A 9,699-nucleotide genomic window follows, 5' to 3' on the forward strand; every position below is an offset into this window, starting at 1 on the left:
TACTCTTGACACTATAATGCAGCATCGGCGTGTCTTATACAATTTTTTCGTGTCAAATGAGGGTGAGCATGTACTGCTTCTTTTCCCATTTTGCTGACATAATTTTGTGAGATGTTTTTGTTTAAGTTACAGTGTGTTTGATTTCTTCGCGTAGCACTGCTAGTTGTTGAACCACCGAATACGTTTCTGCCTTAGAGCCCATGCTGCTGACATGTACGAGGGCACTTAGGTACTTTGAAGCGGTTGCTAGCCGCTTTCCGCCTGAGGTAGCCCGAATGTGGAAAGTTCATGTAACTCTTTCATCAAAGTCTAATAATCAGAACTCATTAGTCGATGGTGGAGTACCGACAGAAAAATGCGTTGTAACAGTAATAAAATATTGTTTTAATTGCAACAGCCTCAAGCACGGTCTGTAGTTTGAAGGCGTGACGTGCCAAAGGCTTTCCGGCCATGGTGGCTGCCCTAAATGAAGAGTTTGCGCAGCCGTCCTTTTGCAGAAACCCAGCACTTATTGGGGATTTTTAATTTTATATGTTGCAGTCAAAAAGCATGTAACGGGTAATGCGTGTTCCACTCGGTAATCAGCGAGGTCTTGCAGATCCCTGTCTTGTAAACAGAGAAGAAGCCTATCGGTTGGAGCTTGACCAGGGCTCGACGGCCATCGCTTGAGGATTTTTCCCTCCACCTTCCAACACATCTCCACTCTTGGTCCCAGCGCTTGAATAGGAGCGGGGAACCATGAATACTAAAGATGCCCCGCCATGTGCGGGGTCCAGCTTTGCTCTGAGGCAAAGGTATACCATTGAGATAGTGAGTGTACCAGAAGGTAAGGGTAGCTTTATTGCTGCTCCATTGGGAGAAACGTTCACAGTCTATTCACCTCGCCCATGAAAAGCACGCCGATACTTTTGCTGCGGATGCAAAACATGAACGGGTGGTCCGCGTAGAACTTATCAATGGTGCACCCTAGACAGGATCCGGTCATCTCTGCGTAGCTGGCTGCTGCTGCTTTTGTCCCTTTTTCGTCCACTTCGATGACCGCTTTGTGAACGACGTCGTCCAAATACAGCCCCTTGTTTCCGGTGACGCCCGAGAGATCGGCGTTGTGTGGGTTGAAGACGCTGCGTATGCCGACCTTTTCGAAATTGTCCTTGAGATGGTACTGCGTCGCGAGCTTAAACCTGCAGGAGGAGATATGGGATGTCCATGCCTCAGTGGGAGAGCATGCGACTCGAACATACACTTCTTGGGCTGTTGAAAGGCTGTTGAAATTGGAAAATGTCGGTTATCGGCATACGTTCAAGATTTTTTGTCTTTTTTTATATCCCGCGTAATTTCCAGTTGTTATGTTGGACCTCCCCTTGTTTACTTTATGTAGTTACAAGCAACTACAGAATTTTGGCTTTTTAAACATCATATATAAGTTTAAACGAAGAAAACACAGATAATGAGTGTTTTTAGCAAAAATAATGGATACGTCAAAGAGCAGAAAGGCGGGAAAGAGAGTTAAGATTTACTCGGCTTTTCGCACACGCCTACCGTCGCCCAGCAGGAAAACCTAGTAGGTCTTGGAAGTAGGGATAGCAAGCTAGTTAGTATAGCTACATTTTTAAAGAGCGTTGAAAGCAATTACAGGGCCAAATTCACGGGATGTCGTGGTGTATTTAGCAGTAAAGAACGTAAATAAAACCTCAGAAATTCCTGAAACAGGTCTGGCGGTGTCAAAGGATTGCAGAAATTCACATCCAGCGGTCTTATCACAGAATACATGCATATGTTCCAACAACATGCCCGTGGCAAAGCACAATGAGCAACACCTCTCTGTTGTAAGCGTAAGGCAACTTCGCTTGTCATCAATGAAAGTTACGGGAGGCTGACGTGTTTATCTCTGGATAGATATTGGTGACTTTGCTCTTATAACTAAATTTTTTACATAATTTAATAAAGCAACCACGGAATTACCCACTCGCACAACCCGCCGCGGTGGCTCAGTGGCTAAGGAGGTGGGCTGCTGGGTCTAAAGACACGGGTTCGATTTAATGGCGGCGGCGGCTGTTTTTCTGGTGGAAGCGAAAAGCAAAAACGCCCGGGTGTCCGAGATTTTGGTGCACGTTAAAAATGTCGAGGTGGTCAAAATAACCCGGAGCCCTCCACTGCAGCGCGCCTCATTGCCTGTGTAGCGTCGGTGCGTTAACTCCCAATATCAATGAAATCCATCAAGCGGCTTGCGCAAATTCTATTCAACAGAAAACATTTCGTCCAATCTATCTGTTTATGGACCATTTGTTCGAGCGTATGGATGTGTTTGTGTGCTTTGTTCTGTTCTTGCGGTTTGTTTCCTTCTTTTCTCAGTGAAGAAATATGTCCGGACAGATGTCAATTTCGCTAACTTGCTTTTGTTGAACTGTGTTGCAGCATCACCACTCTGATGTAGACCATACCTTTCCTGTCTAGGCCTTTTGTGCATCTGATCTACTTTTTGTTTCTTTCACATTGCTCACGTAGAAGCCCATGCCTGCTGGACGTGCCTGGACGTACCAGACGACACCTGCCTCCCGTTTACTACCCTTCTGTGCGCCTTAATTATCTCTTGTTTGATTCCGCATTGTTCAGAGCTCGACGCCTACTTCGCTTGTGCCTGCAGCCAGTACATTCTGTGTTCGGTCACGTACATCACGTTTGGTTCGGCTTCGTTTCGTTTTATCATGGCACGTTCATTTTGAGTGAGCGATGTGCGCGCCCTCCTTTTTTTACCTTCTCGCTCTCATGTTCCCCCACCACCACATCCCAATTGTATACATGCACGTCTGTTTTCGAAATCTTTCTGTCTTTAGAACAAGAATATGAAGGATATTGTTTATTGTGTGTTCATAAACGGCATACTAGGTGAATATGCAGAAGAAGCTCTCACAGCACGAGGGTGTAAGCGAACCTCCTGTAAGTAAGTAAATACTGTCACGTGTTTCTTAACACCGGCGCGAAGAGTCTACTGTGAGGACGAAGGAGTGGTTGAGTGCGCGTGCTCTCTCGTCATCGTCATTGAGAGGTCTGGCGCTCGCGCTTGGAACCCTGTGCGCCAGCTCTTCCCAAAAGGCTCCAGCTGCGTCGGCTCATCTGTCGCCACCTTCAAGGTGACGACCAGGTGGCGACCAATGCTCAGCAACGGCGTGCTTATAGCACGCGAAAATACAGAGATTGTAGCAAGATCTGAGCGCCTGGCATGGGACAGCAAGACAGACAGAGAGAGAGAGAGAGAGAGAGAGAGAGAGAGAGAGAGAGAGAGAGAGAGAGAGAGAGCTCTTTATGAGAAGAAGGCAGGTAGGTCTGCAGTCATGTTTTCGCCTACATACTACTCTGCGGGGATGGAGTGAAGGGAGTAAAGGTCCTAAAGGAAGCAGGGCGAAAGATTGTGAAAAAAAGGAAGAATTAAAAAAGAAGACAACATGCAATGTTCCAATGGACACGTAAATGTCCAGGTGGTCTCAGAGAATGACGGCGTATAGTTCTACATTGTCTCTGCTACGCCAATGTCGTGTATATAATCAAACAGTGCATCTAACACTTTTCGCTTGGATGATTGAGATGACTGTGGTCCAAGAAGAGCTTTCAATGATAACAGTCCGTTGTTGAGGTACTCGACCTTCTTGGCGAGGTGGTTTCGTTCCTGGTTGTACGCCAGACACTCTAATAAAATGTGTTCAGGAGTTTCTGGCAAACCACAGTTATCACAATAAGGGTTTCTGGTTTGACAGAGGCGATATCGGCATGAGTTCGTAAGTGCTGCGTTGAGGCGCAGCCGATGGTAGAGCGTCCCAATTCGACGTAGGATTCTCTCTGGCAGAGTCATCCTCAGGTCAGAGTCTATAGGATTCACAAAAGGTAGCCTACGTCGCTGGGTATCGTGTGACCTTACAACGGGTACCCACACATTGTGGCATTCTCGGCAACGAGAAAGCAGATGAGGCGTCTTGCAGAGGGCTACAACTGCGCAATGTAAAGAAAATTTTCTTCACAAAGCATAAGCCTGCAGCGCTAGCGAAGCAGATTGCCTTAGAGAAAATAAATTGCCTGGTACGACAAAAAGAAAATACAAGTAGAACAGTGCGCCAACGAACAAACGAAAGGGGATTATAAAATGAAATAGTAGTGAAAAGTGTTTATAGAATGCTAAGCGCCAGAAAGAAAGGAAGAAAGCGCAGTTTTCAACGAAATTATAAACTATCACGTTTTAATTCCACTAGGAAGGGTATTCCAGCTATACATTGCCACAAATAAGCAGAGTGTCATATTTAGTGTTCACTTTTGGCAGTAAGAAATAAATGTTTGGGGTCAACCGGGTACAGTTGTTTTATTCAGCGTTTCGGGGCGGAATAGGATCGTAGGTATCAGTTTATTAACTGATTAACACATAAGAATACTGAGGCTGTATTTGAAAAGCCTGCGTATTGTTAGTAATCTATTACCCTTGAGTAGCTCGTTGGCGTTGCTATTGCAGAGACAATGTGTTATTATTCGTATCACTTCATTTTGAATGTGCTGGATTTGAGCGGTATGAATATGATAGGTATTACCTCATGATGCAATACAGTAAGTGAGGTGAGTGTGAATGAAGGCATAATAAAGCGATATTAAGGTTAACTAAAGCATGTACCATCTTTGATTAGCACGCGGATACCGCAGGACAGTTTTGTTTGATATGCGATACATGGTTGGTGCATTTTAGGTTTGAGTCAAGTAAGACTCCTAGGAATTGAAATTCGGAAATTCTATTAAATAATTAATCTGTAGCTGAGGGTCAAAGGTAAGCGTTTTACGGCTAGAAGTGAACTCATAAAAGCTGTTTTAGTGGGGGTGTATTTGCAGACTGTTAAGTTCGCACCAATGCAATACATTATTGAGATGGCATACCAGTTTTTCGGTTAAATTATGAATGGAGGTATTGTTAGCTAGTAGAGATGTAGGCCAGCTAAAGAAAGGGTTCGCAAAAGCCGAGGGTTTTAGGTAAGACATTGATGTTTATTAGAAATAAAATACGTCCATAAATAGATCCCTGTGGTACGCGTTTGTTAACTTTCATAATGTTAGACAGTGTGTTACATAAAGATGCCGCGTGCGATCGATTAAGCACGTATCTTTTTATGAATGAAAGGGTGTGGCCCAAGCCGCCTTTTCATTCCTGTTTAGCATGTAAGATACTATGATTAATAAATCAAATGCTTTGGTTATTTCTATGAAACAAATCCAGCGTATCTTCCGGTATCAATCGTGCTTTTTAATTTTTATCTGCAAAGGAGACGAGGACGAGATTAGTGTGATATCCAGCAGGGTGACCACACCGATTAAGCGATAAGTCCGCAAATTTTGTTACATATCTAGTCAGAGTCGTTGTAAAACATTTTTCTAATATTTTGCTCAACAGTGGCAATTTAGCAACATGTATATAATTACTAATTGGTCTTTGGTCTCATTTTCTGCAAATCATCACAGTTTCTTATTGATGAAGTTGTGCTGACAATACACCATATTTCAATATCTTATTTGAAGTGACATAAAACGGATGCGCAATCATATCACAAACCCACTTAATAGGACCGGGAGAAATGTCGAGGCCAGCACTTACCTTGATATATTTGATTATAGAAATTACTTTATCAGGGCTTGGTGGGAAAAGAAAAATAACCGTGAAAGGCGTTGGGATGAATCTACATCGGTCAGAACGGGATCATTATTACCAGAGAAAAAATGATCATTCAGTGTGTTCGCGATTTCTCAGGGGAGAGTAGTATAGCTTTCTAGAGGAGTTAATTTCGTTGCTCGATATGGCTTTACAGTTTGCGTTCTGAAATCAGTTTTTTCCGCAGTTGTTTAGCAGCGCAGCCTGCTGAGTTAATCCTAAGCTGGTAATACCGGCGCCGGGATTCTTTTAGTAGCTTTTTAAGGCTCTGTCTGTAGGCTTTGTATCTTTTTTAGAGGAATGTTGGAAGGATGCTTTTTTTTTGTTTGAAGTTCTCTCCTTTGCGCATACATGACAGTAAGCAATCTGTGAGCTAGAGGTTGTGTAGAGCTGCCAATTTTTTATGGCTGATAACTTGCGTTGTAGAAGGGTAATACCCTCATGTAAAATAGAAATGGATTCACAATACGCGGCGTATGCGGCGGCCATTAGCGGCGGACACGACCACACAGCATTGCGTACGAGTTGGATAAACTTGTCTTAGTAGAACACAGTGCAATTAAACACTCAGGTATTATTAGGAGCATCACAGATTAGACAACAGAAGATTGGATAATGACAAGTTAGGTCACTCTTGAGGATTGGGAACTCTTGGGACTGAATTGAATAAGATAATATATGGTAAATAAGTGTGGTTGTGTTGCCTGATAAAAACCCTGCAAAAAAAGAAATTAAGGGTCGAAAACCTTAGCCAACAAAGCAATTAGCGTCTTCGACAGCCGTAGGGTTTTTGTTCTCTAAAAGGTTGATGTTGAGTTATATATATGTTATATATATATATATAGCATATATATATATATATATATTGTACTGGAGATAGTTGTCCCCGACACGACGACATACCATGCGGTTAGTCTGCGCCAATCTCCACTGTGCAACAGACGGGGTATGTGGCGGAGGAAGGACTGCTATGTGCCGCATGATGATGGCATGCAAAGGCGCTGGGCGAGAGAAGAAGAGGAACGGTCAGCATCGCGAGTGGCTCGCTCTAAGAGAACGCACCGAGACATCGGTCTGCGCTGCCTTGCCTGTCTCTGGTCTCTGCCTCTTTCCAAGCGTCTTGGTGACCGATAGACGCAGCCTAGGTTGATTTTATTTCCAAGGGACAAATGAATTTCTTATCGATTTCAATACATACTGATTCACCAGTTGCTATTGAAAGATTTGGACCTATTCTTCGATTGTACCTAATAAAGTTAGATAAAAAATAGCGTCACCGCCATGGTTTTCTCCGCATCTGTTACAATACTCAGGTGCATACGACGGAGTGTCCAGCAAGTTATCATCATTTCATAGCCAAGTCTCACAGCAGATGAATGGAAACCTAAGGTTTCTCGTCAATATGAGGGAACTTCTATTCGGTTGATGTTTTCTAAGGCTGCGCGCATTAAAATGCATGGCCGATGAAGACAAGTTTTTGAGGAGTTGGCGTAGTTGATTAGGTTACAGCTACGCAGCCATTTTGGGCGAAATCCAGAAGCGACATCACAAAGCATGCCCTGTGTACCTAAACACGGCTAGGTGTCGGTTACTTGCAATGCGGAGCACCTTGCCGTCCGTGTGCAGCACCTTGCCTTGACTAAATATGGCAGTTACTGGTCCCAAGGTATTGCCATACTTTCTTGCTTTTAACAGCGAGGTCTTTGGCAAAGAGTCTTTTGTTTTCAGATGTTAAGTGTTCATTTGGGAAAAAAAGGGGTAGCTTTGTGCTCCAGCGCATCAGAGATTTTTTGTGCTAAGCACAAGCTTTCGCGCCTGTGCAATAAAATCGTGCTTCGTTGCCCAACCCCAGAAACGAACGCTGACGATGTAGTTTTGTGGGGACTTTGTAGAACACGGTGAGCTAGGTCAATGTCGCTGGTGGCAACTGAGCAGCCGATCGATGATTTCACTTTTTTCGCGAGCTCGTTGCACTGTTCACCCTTAGTAGAAGGAATATCCTCAGCTTAACAATATTCAGTCGAGAATACTCCTCAAGCTCGGAGACGCGTTTGCTCAAGCCCTCATTTTTTGCCTCCAGTGTCTTGTAGCTTCAAGAAGACATGTGTTTCCTATCGTGGTTTCCTCTACAGATCACTTCAGCATTTCCACGCTGTAGACCAGCTCAGCCAGATCAGCTTGCACAGATCCTTCTGCTGGTTCCAAGGACGGCTTCTTTGATTTTGGTTTCTCAAACTGATTTACAATAAAATCATAATGATTAGGCTCGGATGCTGCCTCTAGCTGTTCATTCCGTTTAGCGAGCTCTGTTTAAGAGGCATCTTTTATGCTAGCTCTAAGAAACAGCATGAATTACAACAGCTCAAGAACTCACAGAAGCTGTTGTGGAAAAGGTCTAAGAGGCGAAACCAGCATTAAATGTAATATGCAAGAGCGATACAGAAGCGTAGTGCCTGACCCTTCCGTCACAACTGCTGCTGCCGAAAGATGCGCGAGAACTGTAGCAATGGCTTCACCCTCCCGTGAGCGGCCGATCCCCTTCCCGACTGGAGACGCGTAGACATGCGTGCATGAAGTGTACACAGGTTACCCTCGCAGTTGGGCAACCAGCATGTAACTTTCTTACCGTTTGTTGTAAAGGTATAACCTTTCCCTGCGCCACTAAATCATATATATTTATATATATGCTTCTTTTCTAACTACTCCTAACTAACTTCTAGCATTAATTTCTAACTACTGCCTCGTCGTCTTCGCGATTGCAAGAGGCAGCCCGTAACCATAATAAATAGGCTAGCCCTCATAAGGCCAGCCATAATGAAGAATAGAATAGAGGATTTGTAAAAAAGTAGCTGGAGTATGTGTGGGTATGAATGGCAAAATAGAAAATAGGATACATTACTTGGGAAGGCGGATCTCGACTTCCGTATTCTTCTTGAGCTTCTTCAGCGCCTGTCTGAAGGAATCCATGGGCAGACTTCGCAGGCTTGCGATGCCATCTCGACGGCGGGGCAGCAATATTGTCATACTGTAATCGGCGATTTTGTAAGGTAAGTCCAGAATATCGCAGCCCAAATCATCGAATCTTCCGTAAGAAGCCCTGAATTGCCCGGTCATAGTGTCCACTTGAGTCGCCTGCCTTCCGTCATTGTAAAAGGGGAGTCGCTTGGTCTCTGACTTGTTGAACTCGGTCACCCAAAGGCCCTTGAAGTACACAGCATTTAAGACAACCATTTGGGTGTCAGGTGGAAGGGGCTTGTCAAACAGTTCTGGTATTAGGCCTTTAGTGTGTGTACCGACCCAGTCGTTGATGGTACGGACTGCCTCCTTACCTTCCTTCACAAAGTCAACGGCAAACAGCTCGGCGCCAAATGACTCTTTCAAACTGGTGCGATAAGCGGGAAGAATTTGGAAGCCCTTCGTGAGCGCAGCAGCGTTGGCGCTGCTTACGGTGGAATTGGTGATCTGTAGGAGGCGTTCGTTGTGCGCCTTGTGCGACTCGAGAACCTTGTCTTCAGGAACGCGGGCCTCCTTGTAGCCCAGAGTTCTGAAAAGCTCTTTCTTAGTGTCGCCTCTGGCTCCTGCGTACACCATGCCCATGAGCGAGGACAGACTATAGGGTGAGTACAGGACGTTGGGCAGCTTCTTTCGCGAGATCACGGGCAACAGGCGACGACCCAGAATGTCACTCGCTTCGTGTACCAGTCCAGTTTGAGCGTTGTGCGCTGCGAAGCTGGCAGAAAGGGCAAGAACGAAGAGCGCGAATACCGCCATTCTTGTAGATCCCTGCAAAAGGAAGCCAGAAACACCGTGATATGTATCGGTGAAAAATGAAACGGTAAACAGTAGGGAGAAAAGTAATAAATGAAACACTCTTGTCAATCAACGCCTTCATGCAGTGGAAGTAAGAAGTGAAGTATATTGTTCCATTGCAAGAAGTGCAACAGGCGAAGTTGGGGGCAAAGACAAATGGAGATTTATTTCGGCGAACTTGTGCCTCCAGAGGAAAGCGCCAAAAAGACGTGGTC

The 9,699-nt window shown here is 44.7% G+C and overlaps 1 pseudogene; it reads right to left on the reverse strand.

Moving 5' to 3' along the window:
* Nucleotides 1–865: 865 nt before the first annotated feature.
* LOC144148629 (iripin-3 pseudogene) lies at nucleotides 866–9,445 on the reverse strand (annotated as a pseudogene).
* Nucleotides 9,446–9,699: the final 254 nt, after the last annotated feature.

This window comes from Haemaphysalis longicornis, unplaced genomic scaffold, assembly GCF_048455015.1.
Source record: "Haemaphysalis longicornis isolate Haplotype H1 unplaced genomic scaffold, Haemaphysalis longicornis Haplotype H1 scaffold_8, whole genome shotgun sequence".
NCBI lineage: Eukaryota > Metazoa > Arthropoda > Arachnida > Ixodida > Ixodidae > Haemaphysalis > Haemaphysalis longicornis.